The 17,047-nt window shown below is 34.6% G+C and overlaps 1 non-coding gene and 1 pseudogene across 1 annotated transcript; one reads left to right on the top strand and one right to left on the bottom strand.

The window, feature by feature from the left end:
- Positions 1–11,614: 11,614 nt before the first annotated feature.
- On the bottom strand, positions 11,615–12,397 carry LOC141372551 (centromere protein V pseudogene; annotated as a pseudogene).
- A 1,095-nt stretch (positions 12,398–13,492) lies between these two features.
- LOC112826255 (U1 spliceosomal RNA) lies at positions 13,493–13,657 on the top strand. Its single transcript, XR_003208886.1, has one exon. It is a non-coding gene; the product is annotated as a U1 spliceosomal RNA (small nuclear RNA).
- Positions 13,658–17,047: the final 3,390 nt, after the last annotated feature.

Below are 17,047 nucleotides of genomic sequence, written 5' to 3'. Positions count from 1 at the left end.
TTCTTTCTTTCTTTCTTTCTTTCTTTCTTTCTTTCTTTCTTTCTTTTCTTTCTTTCTTCTTTCTTTCAAGTCTTAAAGTATTCCCTAGCAAAATTTCCTCAACTAATATGTCAGTTAGTCTACATTAGATGGCTAACTTATCTCTTCTTTTCTATGCCAGCTCCCATTTTTTTGGTATCTGTTTTGTATGTAAAACTTATTGCCAAGTCTCTCTGGCTCTCTTGAAGGGAAAGCTTTGTCCATAGTTATGATGCAATGCCTTCATACTCCCATTGCTTTATTTTCTCACAGTCCAAGAGACCAATGGGCTCTATGCAGAACTGGAGAGAGAGAATTCCTTCATAATTCTGTGTAAGGGCTGACTATTGAGCCCTGTATTTCACCAACATTTTCCATAAGTTTCTGTTACATACCTCTATTACTATACTATACTAACTTAAATCAAAACGAGGTAATTCTGTGGGGAACAAAGGTCATTTCTTTCTATTCTCTTCAAATCCTTCCACACTGTTTTTCTTGCATTTCTCTTTGCTCTAGGAATTTGATAATTAAACAATCTACACATATGTATAGAGACGTATGTGTATAATTAATTATGAAGGTGTACCTTTCTTAACAAAAGCTTTGCCTACTAAAACATTAGACACTAGCCACATTATGCTATTGAGCTTGAAATCTGTCTAGTCTGAATTGATATGTGCTGTTAAATACAAAATATAAACTATATTTAGGCATCCTAGTACCAAAAAAATAGAAATTTTAGAAATCTCTAATATTTATATTGATTATGTTCTAAAATAAACCCGTTTGGGGTATATTAAACTACACTACTAATATTCATACATGATTTCATTTTATCTTCTTAGTATGGCTACTAGATAGTTTTTAAAATTACATATGTGGACCACATTATGTTTGTAGTGGACTGTCTTGATATGGAGATTAATATTGAATTAAAATTTATGTTTATATTGTCTTTTTTAATAGTCATTTATTTTCAACGATAGTGTTGATTTTAAAATAAACCAATGTACAAAGGTGACCACAAATAAGGCAAATGATCATTATGATAGGTATTTGCAAATATCTATTTTTCCATAATTGTTATATTTATTATTCCTCCTCAGAATGGAGCGAATATTTCTGGCTTAAGTGGTATCTATCTATCATTCTGATTGCACTGGTTTATAAGAGAAAACTTAAACCATTATCTGTTTGGTACTGAGTATTCAACACCAATGAAATGTTGATTCTCTTAAATAATTTATTAACTGAAATTGAGGGCATATCCACACCAACTATACTCCTTATGGTGAAAATATTACAAGTATCAGTAAAATAAACATTTATTTTGCATATCATCTGTTTAACTTATAGAATTTTAAGATAAATAAGTAATATATTCAGTAGTATATGGACTTTCTTATAAAAGTTATAAGAAAAATATAAAAATACAAGAAAATGAGTCTTTTGAATATAAGTATATATGAATTATTTCTCTAAAAGCATTTTTATAAATTGTTTCTACTGTGTGTTATGTTTTTTTCTTCTGGTACAATATATTTTGAACAGCTTTAATAGCATTATGGACAGATGGTAAATACAAAGAAAATAGAAGTAGGCTTAAGAAATATTATGAAAATCTAACTGAATTTCAGATTATTACTTCTAATATATAAACAAAGTTTTCATAACAGCAGTAGCAGTCATAAATGATAAATATATAGCTCATATTTTGTAAACACATGTAAGAACAAAAATGGTATTCTTTTATAAACAGCTAACAATTTTTCACTTATATGCCATCAAGCTATAAAACACTATTTTTTAATGTTTAAATGTTATTATAGACTATTGAAAACAGCATTTTCTATAATGTATGTTGGTGTCTAGTCATATAAATTTTGTTTCTTTTCATATATGTTAACTTTGTTGCCATTTTATAAGTAAGATTTATAAATATATATTTTATTATAGAACCTGATGACCACTGCAGGATTTTAATATTTAAATTTTTTAAAAATCATCCTGTTTCAAAAGATATTTTATCACAAGAGTAAATATATTACTAAACAATTTCAATTTGTCTCTACATTGCAATTAGGAATTCAATGAGTTGTAAGAAGAACAAAATGCTGACATTGGATTATATGAAAAATATGGGTAATTAGTATGAGAATAATTTCAAGGCAGCATATTATTAAAGCATTTGACTGTGATACTTTTATTGCAATTCTAGCAATTATTCAAACTAATTTCATATAAAAATTGAATGTATTATGTGGTATGTCATATGAAGAATATGGAGACTCTTCAGTCACCCTTGCAAATTGGATTATCTGAGATATTAAACAGTTAATACCCTTATAGAAAAAAATGAAAACATTAATAAAAGGCAACACAACTATAAACTTTAGTTTAGTATTATTTTCTATATAAACACTTGGAGTCCAATGGAAATACAATGTGAGCCATAAATAAGAACCAGATATGTAATTTTTAATTTTCTAGTAGCCACATTAAAAAGAATTAACAGAAACAGGTGAAGTTAATTTAATAATATATTTTATTTATTTCAATATATCTAAATACTGTAATTTCAATGTGCAATCAGTGTAAAATATTAAGTAGATAGAGGGCATTCTTTTTCTTATAGTAACTCTTTAAAAACTGGTCTGTATTTTAATTTTAAAATGCATCTCAGTTTGAACTAGCTATATTTCAAGTGCTCAGTAGCATCATGTGATGAATGTATTGGCCAGCAGCGTTTTATATTTTAGATATCTCAGTGAATAAAGTATCTAGTGTTCATAATATAAATGTTTCCATTGTGACCTATCATACAAATTCACCCTAGATTTTTCCTTTGTAACCCAACAGACATCTGGGAAAATATTCTTGTACACAACCTATCTTGATAAAATCTTAGGAATATTTTCTTTTAGGTTGTCAACTTTTAACTAGCAGTAAGCAGATAATACCAGGAAATGCACTGGACACTAGAACTGTAAGTATGACTAAAGGGCTTTTTTATTTATCAGCTGAGATAGGTCGTAAAGGAATATGTCCAATGCACTAAGAAACGTGCTATGGTGTTAAATATAAAACGTAAAATAAGTACAAAAGCAGAAGAAAACGATTTTTTGTTTTTCGGGGTGAAGACATAGATCAGATAATTTCTTATAAAGAATATCTTATTTGAAATGGTCCTCAAAAGGTTAAAAAAAATCAATAGCCTTGATCTAACTCTGTTCTCACCAAACTCTGAGAACCCTGTACAGATTATACCTGGGAAAAGTTACATAACACTGAATATGGGACCAATTAATCTTCAACTTCAAATAGGTTCTCAGTGATAACAGGAAATCCATCTATGTTTCTGCAATTGGCACTCAATTCTCCACACTGTCTCTCATGCCTTCAAGTCCCTGAAACCTCAAATTCATCCATTAACCACTCACAAAGAACATTACTTCTTTCTGAGACAACATAGAAACCATAAAACAGGAGTTACTTTGCAGAAATCTGCAAATATTCTTTGCAACACGTACACACATTTATTTTATTATTTAAATAGAAATAAAATAATTCTACTTTTACTGTTGAAAACGTGTCCCTTTTCCTGTCCAAGTCTTAGCTCTCTAATTTTGCTATTCTGGATCATTTAACCTCCTCCTTTTTCTAGAATCTCATTCTATCAATTGTATTATTTTTATCCAATCTCTTCTCTGTAGCTATCTTTTTATTTTTTCCTTTTTTTTCTTGTCTCCACGTACATTTAATTATGTTCACATTTCTCACATCTTAAAAACAAATGAATACAAAATCTTTGCTTTGGTCCTAAACCCTTTCTTTCATCCAACACTCTTTAATGTTCAACACTTTATTTTTTTAATACTTTATTTATTTATTTGAGAGAAAGCAAGAGCAGGGGGGAGGGATAGAGGGAGAGGAAGAAGCAGACTCCCCGCTGAGCCGGGACCCAGATGGGGGGCTCAATTCCAGGACCCTGGGATGATGACCTGAGCCAAAGGCAGGTGCTTAACCAAGTGAGGCCCCCAGGCACCCCTAAATTTCAATACTTTAAAAGGAATTTACATCTTCATTATCTTCAGTTTCCGTTCATTTATTGACAGACTCTCCTCTGTCTTATTATACCATATTGGACCTTCTTGCGGTCACAAATTACTTCTGCTTTCCTATACTTAATAAACACCGTTCACTATCTTCATTATTTATTTCTTTGCTGAAAAGCTTTCTTCTCTGACTTTACATTGCACCTATATTTTTGGCCATTACTCCTCTCAGCCTTTTTTCCTGGCTCACTTTCTTTCTTACACCCCAAATTCATAGCTACAGTTAAGGTTTTCTCTCAGACTATCTTCCCTCTTCATGCCACTTCAGTCTTTATCAGGAATACAAACAATTGTATGTCTTCAATTACCATCATTCCTAAATATATATTCCTATTGCAATTCTTATGCTAAAAATCTAGATTATATATAAAACTACTTATGAGATCTTTCCTTGGATTTCTTGTAGTCAACTAAATTTTATTTTCCCCAAATTATTTGTGCTCCTGGATTCCTGATTTTACCTTGTAAATTCATGATTTAGTCAGTTATTCAAAAGCAGAAAACCATTTTTTGGCCTTTGACTTTTGACTCTCCACCTTAATCCATGTTCTTCAACCTTCATCCCTAACTAATTAGTAAATAACACGCTATTCTTTTTGCCATCCAAATATCTAACATTATTATTTAGTTCATTTTATTTACAACATCACTTTTCTGGTTTAGGTGGATAGAATCAGATTAATAACTTTAAAATAGTTGTGATGTGGGTAATTCACGGAAGGGGTCCATGTTATAGGTAAGTTTGGCTTCTATTAAGATAATCCAAGTGAGAATGTGATGTCCTACATTTCATTTTACCAAAGGATAATTAAGGGAAAGAGGGCAGTTAATGTGAGTAGATTAGCCAGTAAAAAGTTTTTCCCAGTTTGCATTTGAGTGTATGGGTGTGTATTTGTGTTTGTCTAGAGCTGTATATAAAAAAAAATATATATGGTATAAATACCATAACATGAGGAAAAGTCTGGTTGATGACTTCACACAGTTAAGTGGTAATCTTACTATTATATGTTTTATAAATGTTCAAACAATACTAAATTGTAGGAAGAAAAATTTTAGTCTTCTCACGCTGTATCCTCAAAGATAGAGAAAAAGTGGTACAAAAATGGTATGTAGATGATAGATTAGATAGATAGATAGATAGATAGATAGATAGATAGATAGATAGAGATAATAAAGTGATAGAGGGGAAAGAGAGAGCAGACACGGGGAGAGAGACAGAAATTATCAATGTCTATTCTAGTAAAGATAAATTGTGTCCACTTTATAGTTCTTTCTCTAATTGAATTTTTGACTATTTTGTCCTGTTTCAAAAGGCTGTATACTTCACTCATGATCTCCTTTACCCTGTTTATCAACATTCCTAAAAATATCAAATAATAACGATGACCATAATAGTGAATGTAATAATTATAATGTATTTTTAAATATCCCATGTTCCAACATGCATGGCAGTTTATACAGTGCCCATAATTTTTATTATAAAATTCCATTTCTATATATTCAAAATATATGGAACATAAAAGTGTACCAATTGAGATGTACACATTAAAATTGTATATCAAGTAAATGTGCATTGGCCTATGTTTTCAGAATTTTCAAAAGGAAGAGTAAAAGATAATAAATAAAGTATGAATTACAAGAATTTTTCCTCTAGTGTAAAGAGTTTCTTAAATTAAAAATTAATGTGGTGTTATTAAAACTGATATAATTAATTCTACTTTGAAACATCCATCTATACATAATGAATCTGGGGATCTCAAAAGTATCAAGCAAAAGATGAGATTATTTTAAAATGAAAAAGTCAAGGGGGCAGTATTTGGAAATGAATTATAACTAATTCTTCATCAAAACTCATCTAGAGTTAAAAACAATTTTTTAAGCAACTGGAAAATTAGTAAAAAAATGTACTCCAGGTCTGATTATCACACAAATAACAAATTTATATTCAAGGATCAAAATAAAGTTATATAACATTGTTTCATTTAACACTTTATGATTAATTAAATATTCTTCATTTATGTGGTATTTATATTTTGTATATTTTGCTGTTAATAATTTATATGAGAATAACAAAACTGTTAAAATTTGTATTTCATAGTTACACTTCTTTATGTTTCATGAGGCATTCACATGTTATTTTCAAAACATATTTAATGTTTAGTAAATGTTAAACCAAATAGCACACTGATATTAATAATTAAGTATTGGTATTGTTATTGTGCTCTGGCATTGCAATAATTAAATAATGATAATGATAATCAGACTGGAAAAAAGAAAAGATAAAAAAGCAAACAAGGAATAAGGGAAAATAGATTAAATATTATTTTATATTTTATATCATCTTACAATTTACAAAATACTTAAAAACAATTGTCTTAGTAATCCCCTCAAAATAAAATTATTCAATAGTCAACCCATCTCAGCAACCCTCTGGCAGTGTCATGCTTTAGCCTCCATATCACTGGAAATAACATTTGTTAAAAGACCTCAATACCTGACTTTCCCGTCAGACTGACAGTTCTTTTCCTTCCAATTCTCATTTTTTCCCATCTAAGTCGTATGTTTTCCTACAATATTCTTATATCTAGTTATTGATACATATCTGGAATCAGAATACTAAACAACTTTTGCTTCATTTGCCTCTATATTGATGAACAACTATTTTAATAAGTTGCATGGAGAAAAAAAGGAAGCAGTGATGATCAATGAATGCTGTTATCAATCCATCCAACTATTAAGAAATCCAAATGAACAGCAGTGAACTCCGTTAAAAATGGGTCACAGCAGTGTAAAGTGGGATTCTTGAAGTAGAATCTCTATTATTTCTAAGTGATTAGTGATACACTCAGTAAGAATGCCTACTATAAGTACTAAACACTGATCCTGGAGCTAAAAATCCTTCACTATCCAAAAGACAGAGTTAGAGGTAAGTAGATGACAGGGGAAGACAGAGGGAGGGGTAGGCGAAAATGAGGAGGAGAATGAAAAACTTTCTAGAGGTCTCACTGAAAGTTGAGGGATGAGAGAAAACAAGTATGTTCACAACAATACATCTTACTGGGAGAGCAGGAAGGCAGATTATTAGTGAAGGAACTAGTTGGCATGTTGTTTTCATATTAAAAGAATAGGGATCACAGACTGAGAAGAATAGTACTTAGTCATCACCAATAATAAGGCAAAGGGACAAAGAAAACATTTATTCAAGCCATCTTATGTATAAATGGACAGGAGAGAAATAATGTCTATTTACCATATTGTTCCAAAAATAAAAAGACTGAGGGGCACCTGGCTGGCTCAATTGGAAGAGCATGTGATTCTTAATCTTGGGGTCATGAGTTTGAGCCCCACATTGGGTGTAGAGATTATGTAAATAAATAAAACCTAAAGAAAAATGAAAAGACTGAATTCTCCTGCTAAAAGAGAAAAAGAATGTCAGGCTGAGCTTAAAACATAACTTCAGCTATGACATTTGCACAAAACATCTTAAATGATGTAATAAAGAGAGGTTGCATCTGAGGGATGTGGGACTAGGTGTTGCTTTGTTTCACTCATTCCCATCCCATCAATTCTGTTATCTCCTTGTACAGCAGGGACTGGAAGGGTAAAAACAAACTTCCCATCCCCACTTGCAGTTAGAGTTCTGTTAGAAAACATTCCTGTGAATGAAGTGCAGTGGCACAGAATGAGAATGAGATAGGTGCCATCTCCTGGCAGCTGTGGGGTCTGGCAAACAAATTTGCACAGCTGTGAGTATTTGTGGGTACTGGGCTCCAGTTCCAGGGTCTGTCCCCCAATCCTGAGCATAAAGCAGCAGTGGTGAAAGTAGAAGCAGTGGCAGTTTCCTAGATTTCAGGTTGCCACTAGGGCCATATAACCCTGGAAACAACAGTCAAGTGGTAATTTCTTGACTTCTCCTCACTTAACCCTTCCAATCATGTTTAACCACCAAATTCCCTGCATTGAGCTCTAATAGACACCGATGAGAAAAGAGAGACCAGGAAAATGCAAGTGAAAAGAAAGCAATACATATGGAACTAAACAGCATAAAGAGCCATGTTATATAATGGAATTTTCATATCATTATACAAACTATATAATGCAAGAATGCAAGAACTTGACATCTGCTTCACTTCCAAATTCTAGCCCTTATCCCAAATTACAGTAGCTGTTCTTGGCCACAAAGGAGACAAGGAAATGTGGTTTTACCTTTCCAGTCACTGCTACAGCAGGGGAGGACAGAATGGATGGGATTAAGTGTGAGCAAAACAAACAGTATCTAATGCACCTTATATGAAAACTTTTTGTCTTGTTTTTGTTTTTAAGGTATTTTTCATCAGTAGCATGTACATGAAGTTCATTTTGAATACATTTTATTTTAGTAGAAAAATTTAGAATTTAGCAACATATATTTACATTTATATAAGCTTTGTGTATACTATCCATTCAGGTACACACATGTAAAAACATATACCTTTCTTTTGTGCATGCTTATGAAGTCTTGACAAATAATTTCAATATTTTTGTACTTGTTTAAAATGAAGTCTTTATTTTTTTTTAAATGGTGGTCTTGTTTTTTTTTTTAAGATTTTATTTATTTATTGGACAGAGAGAGAGACAGTGAGAGAGGGAATACAAGCAGGGGGAGTGGGAGAAGGAGAAGCAGGCTTCCCACTGAGCAGGGAGCCTGATGCGGGGCTCGATCCCAGGACCCTGGAACCATGACCTGAGCCGAAGGCAGACGCCCAACGACTGAGCCACCTAGGCGCCCCATCCAAAACTAATGTTTAGAAGACACATTATCTGCTCATAACACATTCCAATTAAAACCCTAAAAACTCCACCAAAAAACTAGTAAAATTAATAAGTGACTTCAGTGAGGTCACAGAATATAAAATCAATATATAGAAATCTGTCACATTTCTAAGGAGAAGAAAGAAAAATTAAGAAATCAATCCCACTTACAAACAATCCAAAAATTTGTATGGAATAACAAAAGACCCCAAATAGCCCAAACAATCTTGAAAAAGAATAACAAAGCTGGAGGTATCACAATTCCAGATTTCAAGTTCTACTACAAAGCTGTAGTAATCAAGACAGTATGGTACTGGCACAAAAATAGACACATAGATCAGTGGAACAGGATAGAAAGCCCAGGAACAAACTCATGATTATACAGTCAATTAATCTTCAACAAAGAAGGCAAGCATATACAATAGGAAAAAGACAGTATCTTCAGCAAACGGTGTTGGGAAACTGGACAGCTACATGCAAAAGAATGAAACTGGATTACTTTCGTATACCATATACAAAAATAAACTCAAAAAGGATAAAGGCCCTAAATGTGAGACCTAAAACCATAAAAATCCTAGAAGAGAGAGCAAGCAGTCATTTCTCTAACATCGACCATAACATTTTTCTAGATATGTCTCCGGAGGCAGGGGAAACAACCCAAGCCAAACTGTTGGGACTATATCAAAATAAAAAGCTTCTGCACAGCAAAGGAAACAATCAACAAAACTAAGAGACAACCTACTGAGTGGGAGAAGATATTTGCAAATGGCATATCCAATAAAGGGTTAGTATACAAAATGTATAAAGAATTTGTACAAATCGACACACACACACAAAATAATCCAATTAAAAAATAAGCAGAAGATATACACCGACATTTCTCCAAAGAAGACATACAAATGGGCAACAGACACATGAAAAGACGCTCAATAGCACTCATCATCAGGGAAATGCAAACCACAGCTACAGTGAGATATCATCTCACACCTGTCAGAATGGCTAAAAACAAAATCACAAGAAACAACAAACATTGGCTAGGATGTGGAGAAGAAAGAACCCTCCTGCATTGCTGGTGGGAATGCAAACTGGTCTTGCCACTGTGGAAAACAGTATGTAGTTCCTCAGAAAATTAAAAATAGAACTACCTTATGTTCCAGTAATCTCACTAGTGGGTATTTACCCAAAGAATACCAAAACACTAATTCAAAAGGATATATGTACCCCCAGGTTTATTGCAGCATTATTGGTAGTAGTCAAAATAAGGAAGCAGCCAAAGTGCCCATCGATAAATGAATGGACAAAGATGATGTGAGATACACACACACACACACACACAGTGGAATATTATTCAGTCATAAAAAGGATGAAATCTTGCCATTTGCAACATGGATGGAGCTAGAGAGTATAATGCTAAACGAAATAAGTCAGTCAGAGAAAGACAAATACCATATGATTTCAATCCTGTGTGAAATTTAAGAAACAAAACAAAGGGGTGGGGAATGAAACAAACCAAAAGACTCTTAAGTATAGAGCACAAGTAGATGGCTGTCAAAGAGGAGGTGGGTGGGGGATGTGCGAAAGAGGTGAAGGGGATTAAGTGTACACTCATTTTGATGAGCACTGAGCAATATATAAAATTGGTTAATCACTGTACTGTACACCTGAAACTAATATAACAGTGTGTGTTAACTATACTGGATAAATTAAAATTTAAAAAACTAAATTGTAAGACACAAAACAAAGAACTTTACTATTTGGAAATGAAAAAGTCCATTCCTAAATAACTTATGCCCAAAAAATTAATAAGTAAAAATAAAGACTTAAACCATCTGGAAAGCTTTGAAAAGAGAGAATTTCATACAAAAATGTTTAATCACAATGGGAAACTAAAATGATGTATAATCTTTAATCCTTTGCCATAAATGAACCAAAACTAAAAATAAATGAACTTAAAGTTAATACCTGTGGTCATCCCTCTACCTGGAATACTCTGTCCTGCCTTGACAGCAAAGATTCCTTCCTTCTTTCTTTTCTTCCTTTTTTTTTTTTCCTTTTTGAAGAAACAATTTGTCCTGCCTCAGACTACAAATTATAATCAGTCTAAAACTGAAAACCTATGGGCTAAATATGGCCCATCACCTGTTTTTATAAATAAACTTTTGTTGGACCACTGCCATGCTTATTTATATATTGTCTAGGGCCACTCTCACACTACACAATATCTCCAAGGCATGCCTGTATATACTTATTTTTAATTTGATTGTGTTATGAATTCTCTATCAGAATGTAAGCTGAATGGAGACAAATGACTATCTGGTATATTGTTATATCCTTGTTGCATAGGAGAGTGCCTAGAACATGGTAGGCTCGCAATAAATCCTAATATTTTTCACTGTGTGGGTCCACTTATATGCAGGAGGATTTTTTACTTTAATGTTAAAAATATTTACTTTTCTAAAAGATCCCCATAAAAGTTGGGAAGAGAAAGAAGGAGGTCTACTAGCCTACATCAAAATTTGGGCTGAGGAAGGACAAAGAAGTGCCTAAAAGACCCTGGTAGCTGGAGCAAGCTGCAGAGATTGAGAAGGCCGCTAGCCGGTGGAACCAGCAGCATGGATCAGCCACATTCATGAGCACCACTGAGGGGCAGCGGGGACAACAAACTGCTGACCCCAGTCATTCCTCCTTCATCGCAAGGGAGAAGCTGGAACACACTCTGAAGACACATCCCTGGCAGTCTCGTGCTCCTCCACGGCCTTCTCCCAGTCTCTGCCACTGAATGCTGCAATGACCACACTCTAGGCGGTGCCCTCAGCCAGGTGGCCGGGGTAATTCAGAAGTGTCCAGGGTTCGAGCAAAGAACGTCAAAGCTCTGAAAGCCACCTGTCCTACAGACGGTGTGCTGTACTTCGTGCATGCAGACTGGGTATGCCGTTATGCTCCGGCTGCACCCAGGAGCTTGAAGCGAGAAGCAGCGATAATGAAGTGCCTCCTCTGACTCTTCCCAACGCTGCAGTTGCAGTCAAAGATGTGCACGTCTTCTGAGGCTCAACCGTCAAAGCAAACTGCCCCACAGCAGCAGCCTCAGCCCCAGTATTCCAAGCTGTTCAGCAGCAGCTTGACGTACTCTCAAAGGTGAGCCTCTGCCACTTCTGGAATGTCTCCCAGTATTCCTGCTGGTCACCCAGGTCCAGCTTGGCCACAGGGGAACTGGGGTTCAGCAGGGTCAGCAGCTGCGGTGGCAGCCGAAGGAGCAGCGCTAGCTCCTCCAGCCACTGTCCGGGGCCCGACTCGCGGCCGCAGTGAGGACGCCCTCAGCTTTCACTTTGCAGGGCTCCCATCTGGCCTCCTCCACCTGGCCTGGCCCTGGCCCATGTGGGGCCCCGCATGGCTGTTGCTGGAGGTCCTAGGTCCCCTCTGCCAATGTGGTTTTGTGCCTGTGTGGCCCCTCGCTTGCCACAGAGCTCCATATTCGGAATTTTACAATACAGTACTGCAAACCTATCTTCTCTTCCTTGTGACTTTCTTAATAAACCTGTTCTTTCACTAGCCTACTTTATCGGAAGAATACATAATATATAATGTAAATATATAATAAATTTATAATTAATATATAATACATATAAAGTAAAAAACATGTGTTAACTGACTGTATGTTTTCAGGAAGGCTTCTGGTCAATAATAAGCTATTAGTGGTTAAGTGTGGGGGGAGTCAAAAGTTATATGTAGATTTTTCACTGCAAAGGGGATGGCATTCCTAACAACCCCCATGTTGTTCAAAGGTCAACTCTAATTAACGTAGAAAAAAATCTTTTTTAAAGTTTAAATATTTAATAATATCCCAATAAAAAATTTTGGCTCTAGCAACCTGTTAATAGACAGCCGGAAATTCTTCCTATTGCAAATATCTAGAAATGAGAACGATAATTTTAACATTTCTTTAAGATCAAAGCTTCAAATAAATGAAATTAGCTTAAAACCCTTGGTGCCAGGAATACAGAAGAACAAAAACCAGTTCAGTTAGCACACAGTCGAGGGGATCTACTGGCTACTCTGCATGGAACAGAGGACTATACTAGAAACCAAAGGTCTGTGCTGTACCACCCACACCGAGGAAGGACGTGAGACCTGAGCCCATGCGAGCTGCGAGTGGAAGTTAGACCCTCATATATAGCAGGAAGCCTTGATAGGCTCCACAGTTAGTAAAAGAGTGAACTAGGCAAAACAAAGAACTTATCTATCAGCAAAGGAAGATGGCAAAACCTTTCTATCACCACCCGGTTTCTAGGATGAAAAAAAAAACAAACTCCCTAGATAATTGGTAACCATGAGCTATATCACACATGGTTTTGAAGTTGGAATTTATGCCCTGCTCACTGGTACAGAATGCCCAAGTTGAGAAACTATCATAATCAGTCCTTGAATACCTATACTCCTGGTGTACTCAGAAAAGCAAATGCAAAGCACTCTACAGAGGCAAGTTTTCCACTAGGACTAAACAGAATCCATACATAAACTCCTCAGGTAAAATTGTTCGTGCTGTGATGTTAAAAAGCACATGAGCAATACTTACCTGGCGGGGGAGATACCATGATCACGAAAGTGGTTTTCCCAGGGCGAGGATTATCCATTGCACTCCGGATGTGCTGACCCCTGCTATTTCCCTAAATGTGCGAAACTCGACTGCATAATTTATGGATTGTGGGGGAGTGTGTTTGCATTTTCCCTGAAATTAAAAAAAAAAAAAAGCACATGAGCAAAAATCAGCATTCCCAACAAAGGGTCAATTTAGATTCATAAGGGTTTCAAAAAAAAAGAAAGAAAAGGAAAACCCTTACAGAGTATAAAATATATGACACACATATATATATAATTTACATTTTTGTAATTTAATAGAATATGAACTTTCTAAATCTCCTGAGAGTAAATTAAAGAATTTTTTATAACGCAGAACTCGAAGAAATAAAAATTCATTTTTTTAAATTGAAGAAGTTTTTAATGTTTCATTTGGAACCCAAAGGAATCAAAGCCAAAATCACCAAAGGTGTCCTATTTAACTAAAACCCAGCATCAGTCCTCATTCTCTGCAGTTCTAATTCAGCTTGGTCTCTGCTCCAGGCCCCTCACACATTTCCCCCAACCTGCAGTCTGGACTGTCCTTTTCTGGACTGGATGTGGTGCCTTCAAGACAGTGAAATTTGAACTAGTTCATTGGTTAAGTCTTTCATGTCTTCTTTTTTTAGAAGAAGAAAATCCAAAATGTTAACAAAATCTGCAAGGCTATCACAGAACTGGTCCTAGATTCACAAAATTTAGAAACACGGCAAATGTATAACCTTTAAAGTTCTCTCTGGCCAACTTTTGTTCATCAAACGTGGCATTGTAGTTGGGTTTGCCAAGTATCAGGGCAGAAGTAGACTTAGGTAGTAAATCTTTCTACTTGGAAGGAATGTGGTTGGAGAAAATCTTGGTTTTAGTCTTGCCAGAATAAGTGTCCATCTTTTTTATTCTTTTTTTTTTTTTTTTTTTTCTTTCTTGCCTTGATTCTGAACCTATTTAAATGCCATCATCTGGTGCCTGGGTGGCTCAGTCTTTAGGCATCTGCCTTCGGCTTGGGTCATGATCCCAGGGTCCTGGGATCGAGCCCCGCACCGGGCTCCTTGCTCAGAGGGTAAGGCTGCTTCTCCCTCTCCCACTCCCCCTGCTTGTGTTCCCTCTCTCTCTCTGTCTCTCTCTGTCAAATAAATAGTCTTTAAAAAAAAATCTCTTTTTTCCTCTCCCTCTATCCCTCCTGCTTCCCCTCTCCAATCAATCAATCAATCAAGAAAAAAAAATGCCACCATCTGCTTTCTCCTTTTAATTCTGGACTGCTAAGGGCTTCTGGAGAAATTCATAGCACTGTACCAATAGCTTCTGCATTTTCATGGTTTCCAACCTTTAGTGACTTACTATAGCTCCATCTGCCAAACTTTTATTCACTTCTCATATTCTTTTTTCCATGTCCCTCAGAACGTTAATCCATATGTTTTCTCCATATTTGAGCTCAAGATTGCATAATGTAACATTTTGTAAATTGTCTGACTTTGTATTTTATAAGAATTATACAAACAAAACACAGCAAAAAATAAAATTTCTGGGAATAAGTTCATATATTTGCATATTCTTTGTGAAAAAGTTTTCAAATGGCATGGCTTTTCCCCTAGGGCCAGTTTCTTTCAATATCATAAAAGCTACTAAGAAATTAGAAATGATAAATGAGGTAGGCTTATATCACTGCTTTCATATTAATAAATAATAAATACAGAATTTTGCAAATTATATTAAAATTGGAACTATAAACATTCAAAAACATTATTGTAAGTTGAAACAAATAGATGGGAGGTTTCACTGATACTAAACTTTTACTCTAACCCTATTTTGTAATCTTACCAATGATACTTAACCAGACATTGCTATTTTAGCTAAACAGTTTTAGTTTATTTCTGTATCATTTTCCTCTACTTTCTTTATAGGAGTCCCTTACTCTGTATCCATGCTACATGCACACACACACACACACATTTTTTTTTTCTTTATGTCTCTTCACTGAAGAACAGGGCAATAATAAGGAAGTTGGCCTTAATACATGAAAGTCTGTTCTGCTCTCACCAGTTGGTTCAGACACTGTGAATCTCTGTCACACCCTAGATTTTAAAATACCAGGATCAATATCCATAACATCCCTGTGGCACCAAGTGTATCCATCTGTAAAGCAAGCTTGCAAAGAACCAGCAACAACTTCCAGATAATAAAACTGTCCATTCAGCATCCTTCTCAGGGAAGAAAAACGAGTAACTTCTATTATTCTATCTATAATTGCTCAGGTTTCTATAGCAAAAGAAAGCAACTAGAAGGATGTCTGAATGGATGACTCTATCTCTAATGTCAGCTACAGAAGTAAAAACTAAAACTAAGCCAAAGTGTGCCTCTTGCTAATATTTCCTTCTTCTCCAGAAACCCATGAAAATCCTAAGTATTTTTCTGAGCTCTTTCTACCATAAACAATTTCCTATTCCCTCTATATTTTTGCACTTATAAGAAAAAGGAGGTGAGGAAATGTCTATTGCCCTTTCAATGGAGAATTCATTATCTTTTGCAAATATATCCCTAAATCTTATAGTTCTATTTCTTTCAACATTATAAACCAGATACATTTCTTTTATAGTTCTTTAGCTTCTATTTTTTTCAAGAAAGTTATGAGAGCATTGCTTAAATGCAGCAAGGTATAGGATCTAAAATTATTACACATATTTACACATTGAAATTTTCTTTTATGTGTGTGCTGACATTTTATTTTTAGAATTGATCATGGGGCGCCTGGGTGGCTCAGTTGGTTAAGCGACTGCCTTCGGCTCAGGTCATGATCCTGGAGTCCCGGGATTGAGTCCCGCATCGGGCTCCCTGCTCAGCGGGGAGTCTGCTTCTCCCTCTGACCCTCTTCCCTCTCGCACTATCTCTCATTCTCTCTCTCTCAAATAAATAAATAAAATCTTTAAAAAAAAAAAGAAAAGAATTGATCAATAGGTTGTATTGTTTTAGCCATTTAGAGTATGTTCAAAATAGGGCCTATGTCTTAAAAATATCTTGAATCTACTCAATAGATATTTATTGTATTGAGTTGATTTTGATTTTGTTAATTAACTATTTTGTGACAAAGTCCTCAAATTAATCCTGAAGAATCTTTTCAGTTATAACTATTAGATATTAATACAGATTATTAATGGCATTCTTAATTTTTATTTATCCCTATCAAATCTTCTTATACTCATGATATTTGTTATGATGTGACTATTTCATTAATATAAAAAAGTTCAGGAGTCATATAGTATCTTGCGGGAAAAGCCCTGAGAGATGGTGATAAAACCACTGTTCATAGTTAAAGAAACTAAAACAAATAAGGAACTAATTAATTAATGACAAAATTCAGTTTTCTGATATTTTACCAAATGCTTTTTTCATATACATCATTACTTAAAGCTTAGATTTTTGTCATCTTCTTTACTCCACAACTTCCACCATATATATGTGTGTTTATAATAAAAGTAACATTTCAGTAAAATATCAGCATCTTTTGTTGTAAT

The sequence above is a fragment of the Callorhinus ursinus genome, unplaced genomic scaffold, assembly GCF_003265705.2.
Source record: "Callorhinus ursinus isolate GAN/ISIS: 27379988/994484 unplaced genomic scaffold, GSC_fseal_2.0 scaffold4, whole genome shotgun sequence".
Taxonomy (NCBI): Eukaryota; Metazoa; Chordata; class Mammalia; order Carnivora; family Otariidae; genus Callorhinus; species Callorhinus ursinus.
Note: the sequence above shows the minus strand (reverse complement) of the source record. Positions and strands in the feature narration are given on the sequence as shown.